This window comes from Bos grunniens, chromosome 10 (genome assembly GCF_055505025.1).
Source record: "Bos grunniens cultivar Pamir isolate PY7600 chromosome 10, Bosgru_T2T1.0, whole genome shotgun sequence".
Lineage (NCBI taxonomy): Eukaryota > Metazoa > Chordata > Mammalia > Artiodactyla > Bovidae > Bos > Bos grunniens.
In genome coordinates this window covers 45,872,343-45,880,460 of record NC_141174.1, presented here as the reverse complement: position 1 = coordinate 45,880,460, position 8,118 = coordinate 45,872,343, and the positions used below count along the sequence as shown (strand labels likewise).

The 8,118-nt window shown below is 44.0% G+C and overlaps 1 long non-coding RNA gene across 1 annotated transcript; it reads right to left on the bottom strand.

Annotated features, from left to right (window-relative positions):
• Positions 1-6,123: 6,123 nt before the first annotated feature.
• LOC147364472 (uncharacterized) lies at positions 6,124-7,901 on the bottom strand. Its single transcript, XR_015134519.1, has 2 exons — positions 7,572-7,901; positions 6,124-6,642 (listed from the first exon to the last, which is right to left on the bottom strand). It is a non-coding gene; the product is annotated as an uncharacterized LOC147364472 (long non-coding RNA).
• Positions 7,902-8,118: the final 217 nt, after the last annotated feature.

The following is an 8,118-nucleotide window of genomic DNA, read 5'->3' as shown; positions in this document are numbered from 1 at the left end:
TCAAGTTTTCCTCTGGATACTTTAGTTCAATCTCAACCCTCCCTGTGTATTTCTTTTCACTCCCTTGAATTCTTTGAGCCCCACTTTGATCTCCCTTATATTGCAAACTGCTTAAAGGCAGAGAGAATATTTTGTTCATGGCAGCAAACGATCTTGTACCCAATTCACACACACCCACTCCGGGAAAACTGCTGTAGCGCACTGTAGATCCTTTTTTAAATGCTTGTTTGCATATCTCTTTGAAGTTAAATGTTCCTCTCTTGGCATTCAGAACACAGTGGGTTACTTTGTGCTGAATTGCTTGGTCCCTCCAAGCTCAGAGCATCAAAAATGCCCAGTAAAAATCTTAGAAAGATGTATTTTCAGAACTCTAGGGAGCCAGGCCTTAAACACCACCCTAACAAGGGCACCTAAACTGAGCCCACAAAGCTCACAATTGTCTCCAGAGAGTCAGGTAAACAACCAGATCATCTCCACCAGTTTGCAAAGAATTCCAGAGTCACAAGATATTTGAGATAGTAAGGACTTCAAGGGTCCTATTGTCCAACCTCTTTAATCAGTAGATGAAGAAACAGGACAAGCATAGAGAAACTGACTTGCTCAAGATCATCCAGATGTTTTGCCCAAGAAGGACCTGGAGCCCCCAGCCTCTCTTCACTCAATCACACTCTGCGCGCATGGCCTGGGGTGTTCAAACCACTCTTAGCAGCATCTGAAAAGCTCTTCAAGGGCCATTGGGAAATCAAGAGTGTACCTGACATCAGCCTTTCCCCAGAGTTCTTGGGTGATGACAGGGATAGTGATCTCAGTGACAGTTCCCTCAGCACTCCCCCAGCATCTTCACATCCTACTCTGCCCACACTCAGTTCTCTTTAACCCTTCATTTATCACCCCAGAACTTGAGAGTGAAGCCAGAATGAGAGAAGGCCACCATTACTGGGTGTCCCCCACACCACCCTTCCGGCCCATAATCTCTGAGTAATGATTCCTTTTGCCAGAAGCTCAGCTCCCGAAATAGTGTGGTGCCTTGGCGGCAGTCCAGGAGCTAATAGGGATGGCAGCATTGTGTCTTATGAGCCGTTTTAACTGAGCTAATTTAGAATTTACCTGACCAATAGTATCATAAAATGTACTCCTCAAGATGAGATTGTTAATTACCACAGGATGACTGCCTGTATTTGCTGGCCGGGGGGAGAGCTGGAGGGGAAAGGCTGGTTTCCAGAAATAATCCTTCTCTCAGCACCAAATAGGAATTAAATGTGGGAAAGGGCAAAGGGGATGGACAGAGAGATTCACCCACAGGAACTAAATAGGGTTATAATTAGTTTGTGTGTTTGCAGGTGTCATCTTTCACCCTCTGCCTGCGGAGGAGACTGCGGGTACACTCAGAATCCTTTGTGTCTCTTGGAGAAGGGCATTGAGATCCTTGGGGTGTTACAGGAAGAGCAGGAAGCAAGACGACTGCTAGGAGCAAGGCGAGCAAAGTCTCTGTGGTGCAGAGAGATGCCCAATGCAATGACCCCCGAATATAACACTGTTTACTGACAGCAGCTCCCCACAGCTATTACAGAGCTGCCTGAGAGCATCCTAATTAGTGAGGGTTGTCAGCACTCCCATTATAATCCCCAGTTGAGTGAGCTAAGTGTTTATCTCAGCCACTTCAAGTCACAGTCTCTGAAACAGCCTTGAGTCTCCAGTTTCATTACCCCATGACTTATTCTAGTAATTCCTGTTTCATATGCATCTCAAATGTATATTTAAGCAGTGCCATTTCAAATCATATAAACTGGATTCTCATAGCTATCTTATTCCTGAGATATCTACATTTTACAAAAATTTCCTAAGCATTCTCTTTTCAAATATATTTGAGATAGGAGTTATAAGTTAGATTCAAAGCATTTTCTCCCCACCACTTCGTTTAATGTTTTATCTCAAGCTGGCTTTATATACTAGGACTTGACCTTACAATAGTTCTGAGTAAGCAGAAATATGTTCCTGCTTTGGGCTAAATTATAGTCTTGTGCATGAGTCAAAAACTGTTCTGTGAATTCATCCTAAGCATACTCTCCTTAAAATTCATTCATTCATGAAACCCATGTGAAATTTAGACTGTGTAAGATATTTAAAGACCAACCTTATTAAAAGTAAGGAGTATCTTGCATTTTGAATCAAGAGAGAACTTCGAAGAACAGGAATAAAACTCAAATGGTATGACATGTGTAAAAACATGATTCATGTGGATGCAGTCTTGTTAGCACTGCCTCCCTTCTTAGAATGCCCGTTTTCCATTGCCACAATTGTCAGGAGAATTCTAGGGTAAAGGGGTGTGGAGGGGGAGCCTTATTTTATTGAAGTACCAGACAATACCCTAGGTAAGTATATCAAATATCAGGCTTCCCTTAGGCAGTGTGGAGCTGACCTAAGCTTAAGTCTGACACCAAAACCAGTGGTTTTGTGAAAAAAGAGAAGTTCAATAGATACTAAGAAAATAGAGCTCACATTGAATCCTTTTTGAGATCCATGTAAAATTAATACTAAAAATGCTTAATGTGAATTCATCTATTAAACAATGCAAGAACATTAACAATAGTCAAATCAACATTGCTTCGATTTACAGAGTTATAATCTAACACTTAAACTGAATATCATTTTTTAACTTTGTATTATAGGGATTTTTAAATGCAGACAAAAACAGAGAGGATAGTGAATCCTATGTATTCATTACTCAGCTTCAACACCATCCACTCTTTTTTTTTAATTAATTTATTTATTTTAATTGGAAGCTAATTACTTTACAGTATTGTAGTAGTTTTTGCCATACATTGACATGAATCAGTCATAGGTGTACATGTGTCCCCCATCCTGAATCCCTCTCTGACCTCCCTCCCCATCCCATCCCTCAGGATCATGCCAGTGCACCGGCCCTGAGCGCCCTGTGTCATTCATCGAACCTGGATTGGCGATCTATTTCGCATATGGTAATTTACATGTTTCAATGCTATTCTCTCAAATCATCCGACCCTTGCCTTCTCCCAGAATCCAAAAGTCTGTTCTTTATATCTGTGTCTCTTTTGCTGTCTCACATATAGGGTCATCGTTACTACCTTTCTAAACTCCATATAGATATGCGTTAATATACTGTATTGGTGTTTTTCTTTCTGACTTACTTCACTCTGTATAATAGGCTCCAGTTTCACTCTTAAAAACCTTGTTTCATCTTTACTCGTCATTACCACCTCTACTCACCCACCCCCATATTAGTTTAAAGCTAAATTCAGACTATTGCAAGAAATTTAAACAGGAATTTCACCTGCCTTAGAAAATTCATTTTGGATGGATTTCCACCTCCAGTTAGTGTACTGGGTGTACCCCTGCTAGACTCTCATAACCCTACCCAGCCTCAGAAAGTGAAAGTGAAGTCACTCAGTCGTGTCGACTCTTTGTGACCCCATGGACTGTAGCCTACCAGGTTCCTCTGTCCATGGGATTTTCCAGGCAAGAATACTGGAGTGGGTTGCCATTTCCCTCTCCTACCAGCCTCAAGAAGGTCTCAAAACTGAACACAGCCATCAGAGATGTCCTTCTAGGGTGTCTTCAAACTCACTATGAACCCCATCAGTGGCCCAAAATCCAAGGGAGTGACTAGGTGCCCCCAAGTAAGAGCAACTACCAGATGAATCTTACAACCTGAGGGGCAACACTAACCTTGGCCTGAGAATGGCCCTCATGACAGGACAGCATTTCCTAGTCGCTAGGGCATTGATAGCAAATGCTCCAATATCAATGAATTGAAAACAAGAAAGCATCATCCTTAACCACTGAAAAGTTCATTCTCTTTAAAACAAAAACAGAAAATCAACATGCACCTATGGTTTGTGAACAAGTGTGGTCTTCATTGTAGAGAAACACACATGGAGAGCAACATCATTGCAATGAACGCCCCCAAAAATGTTTTTCAAATACAGCTTGTACTATGATACCAAAAGCTGACTCCCATGTCATCACCACTATTTATATATTTGAAGCTATTCTTTCTAGAATCATATTAGAAAGACATGTAAGGGAAAAAAAACATTTGCACCCCCTGAAAAGCAACTTTTCTCAAAGTGTGTAGGAACTTAAAGATATAAACAAATGTGTGAAATAAATATCTAAGGCAGTGAGAATTTTAAGTGTCTAAAAATATTTTTTAAATCAGCAAGCCCCAGATCTTGGCACATTAGGAGCTACTGCTATACTAAAATGATCTGCCTGGAAGGCATGGAAAAATCACAGACATTCTCCACTGGAAAGCAAACAAGTTTGACTAACAAGATGAGCCTGTACTAAACTGATTATTTTCCCCATCAGAGCAAGAGTAAATGGAGGCATTAATGAGCAAATACACATTTTTAGATGACATTCTAGAAATATACATCGGAGAAAATGTGCATCCACAGAGTAGCTAACTTGGAAAGAAAGAGCAAATTTTAGGTACTAGTTATTAGGAAAAAAGAAAGGAGATCTTCTTAATCAGCCTTTGCTAGTTACCACCTGAAACACAATGAGAATGGCAATACCAGTAACCAGGCTTTGTCAACAGAGAAGGTAGAGCTGAAGGAGCCCTAAGAGTTAAAACCCCGTTTACTATGTCTGGAGGTAGTGCAATCTATATACCAATCACTGAAGTCATTTGAAGCTTGCCTGTTGCTGACAAATGTAGATGGACAGATATGTAAAGATGATGCGTCATGAACTACAGCTGATGAATTTCCTGCAGAAGCCCCTGTACTCACAGCAGAAGTGTCAAGAGGTGACAGAGCTACATCACACCGAGTCTGGCAGTTTAATTTGGTGTCGGCTATTAGTGTTGACTCTCAGCACTATTGCCATTCAGTGTTTCTGCTGGCAAGGTGACATAGCCTAAGAGATTGCTAAATTTCTTTGTTGAGTGAAAGAGAGGTTGCCTTAGTAATCCCTTGCTGAACAATGAGGATTGCAAAGGGGCAGAGGAAGGAAAGAGGGGAAAGGGGAATTCATTTCACAGGGTTCCTTTAAAACATTTCTTGTATAACTCCAGGTAAGACTCTGATGGCCTTGATAGGTAAAAAGCAAACATTTGAGACAAGAATGATTTATGGTGAAGGTTTGGCTGAATCAGAAGCTGAGTGCCCAGGCATCACGGAAGTACTCTCTCTATATGGGTCCCAGAGAAACCACCACATTCGCTCAGTAAGGAGGATGTGGTGAGCTGCTCTGACCTCTGGGTGTCACCCAATGAGTCCAGCTCACTTCTCCTGGCCCCATGCTCATGGGAGACACAGACTTTGGCCATGTATCCAAGGACATTTCAAATTTCCTTGGTTATTCTTCCTCCAGAGAAAAGAGAATGTGTCTGTAGCCTACATCCTTCCCCTATCTCATGCCGCTGCTTGCAGGGTAAGAAAACATGGGGTGCAGGTCAGGGAGGCCTTTGCAGCTCCATACTGCCTGAGGAAACTTGACATAGACTCAAGGAATTTGGTCAAAGCCTAATAATAGATATCTCCTCCACTCTGCTCAGGACAGCACTGCCATGCACACCATGGGGCCACAGGAAGGTGATAAAGATTACCAGCTCCTAGTATACAAACTTCCAAAACTACGAGAGTAAGGGAAGGAGTTAAAGAAACATGGGAAATTAGTTTTGGTCTTTGGGAGTAAAATAATCTGTAGCACCAAGAAAAACATGGCTCAAAGTTTAAGCAATTTATCCAAGGTAGCAATTAGGATTAGGGTAGGGCAAAGAGGAAACCAGTTAGGAACTCTGTAAGAACCAGAACAGACTGCAATGCTTCTTATCACCTGCCCTACCACACTGGACAAGAGCCTGCTCACAATACTACCCTCCACATATTTTCATGGAATTTCATACTTGTCTGTGATTTTTACTCCCATTATCTCTTTGGAGCCTCAGTCATTCCATGGTTTCCTGAAGGCACTCCCAGAGGCCATCCTCTGATTCTGAGCTCTTTCAAGGCACCAACTTCCACCCATTCTTCTACTTTAAAGAAGAAAGAAGGCTGCATGTTTCAGGAGAATTTCACGCACTGCCATGTGAAACCAATACCATCTGAAACCAGCACAATACCACAATCCACCTTCCCTGGTAGAACAGCTTAGAAATTTATTGTGGGTAAATTTCTAAGAAGGAAACTCATAGGTTATCCCTAGGAATTCTGCATAAATAAGAAATTTTACAAGATTTTACAACATTTTACAAGAACCTCCTCAGAATGAATTTCCAATCTAAAAGTCTTTGGAAATACAAATTCACAATTATAGCGCTCTTACAGGGTTTTCTTTGCCTGGTTGAAGGACATTAATGCTAACATCTGAAGGGTCCTATGTCTCTGACTTCTGCTTTCTGAAACTACCTTCCTTCCACAGACATCTTTATAAGTTTCCAAAAGCTCCCATAAAGGCTACTGGACTGTATACGTGGACATAATGTCTGGAACAAGGTCAGCGAGAGTCCCTGCTCCACACTGGTCACCTGCCTGGAATATTGAGTCCAGCTGTAGGAGCCACACTTGATGAGGGGTCTGACCAGTGGAGAATGTCCATGAGAGAGCATCTGGGGCAGTGGGATGGCGACACCACCACAGGGACTGGTTGAAGGTCCTTGGCCAAAGAAGACAAAGGTAAGTAGAGCCAAAGTCCTCAGTCAGTTGGAGAGTTGTCACATGAAAGCTAAGACATGTTTATAAAAGAAAATAAAGCAAGGCTTTTCTGACTGGAGAGAGGTCCATATGGTGGTGTTCTAGGTTCCTGCTATAACTTAAAGAGAAACTTTCACCATGTGCAGAGCCCTTGATGCCTTCAAACGAAGGAAGAGGACGTTGCAAATGAAAGAAGAGGACATCTCAAATTCCTTGCAGCAGAAACCAACTGAGGCGGCCGGCTTACCAATGGAGCTCTAAGTCTACAAGAGGAAAAGCAATGGCATCTGAAATATAAATCTGAAGAGAACATGGTAAAAGCTTTTGCTTCTACCACTGTTACCATTTAAAACCTGGCTGAGGTCCTCACCACATCCTCCCGGAATGCTGGCCTGCCAGCGGTGTTGAAGGCTGCTCCTGCCACAAGAGCTGCTCCTCTTGCAGCTTCACGTCTGGAACCTGGAACCGTCCCTAACTAGACCCAGGCAGCCTTCTGGAAGCCTGGATCTCGGCTGGTGGTTGATTCCAGGGCGACCACAACTTCTCATAGAGGCGTCCCATGTTAGCCCACCTACCGCTACTGTGTAACACAGACCCTTCCTCTGTGACTGGACACTGTCACCCCCAACCACAAGGAATCTCCCACTGAGGCGGGTCTGAGGTGACGGGGGGAGGGGGAGGGGAGGGAGGGTTGGCAGCCCCTTCAGTTCAGATTAGCCTCTCACGAGGTCCTCCTCACTGGAAGCTTTCCCGCCTCAAACTCCCTCTGTCTGGGCCTTTCTCTGCTTCGTTTTTTTAAAAGACCATTAATTTTCTGTCAGCCATATTTTCAGTTTCTATTTAAGAGTCTGTGGAAGGCCAGCTTAACAAGCAGTCAGTGGTTGTTCCTACCTGGAACAACCTGAGCGGTTGGGGCCGCAGTCCAGTCCCAGGTGGCGAGTGGTGGTGGGCTGTGATTCCTCCTCGCACAGGTTGAGAAGCAGAAATTCGGAAGTTGGCGCAGCCCATAGTCTCTGAGACACCTCCTGGGTCATAGCCTTGTCAGCAGCAGTCTCCTTTTCAGTCTCCTCAAGACCTCTGCAGTAGTAGCGAGCAGGTGACTACGCTAGACTTCCCACGGGAGTTCGTGAAGTGGCACGCAGTAATCCTGCGAGACTTCCCAGGGGAGTTCGCGCAGCGGGTGGGAGGGGCGGGGAAGGGAGGCGGGGTGGGGAGTTGGGCAGCGCCTGCGCAGAACATCCAGATCTTCACCCTCCAGACCATCACCTGCCGTCTCAGACACGCCGCTTCCGTGAGGGAGCTCCCCTATGTGGGAGTGACAGGTGTTCACACACAGAGAAGGGTCTGTGTTACACAGCAGAAGTAGGCGGGTTAACATGGAATTACTCTGTGAGAGGCTGTGGTTGCCGTGGGCAGCCACCAGCCGAGGTCCCGGATC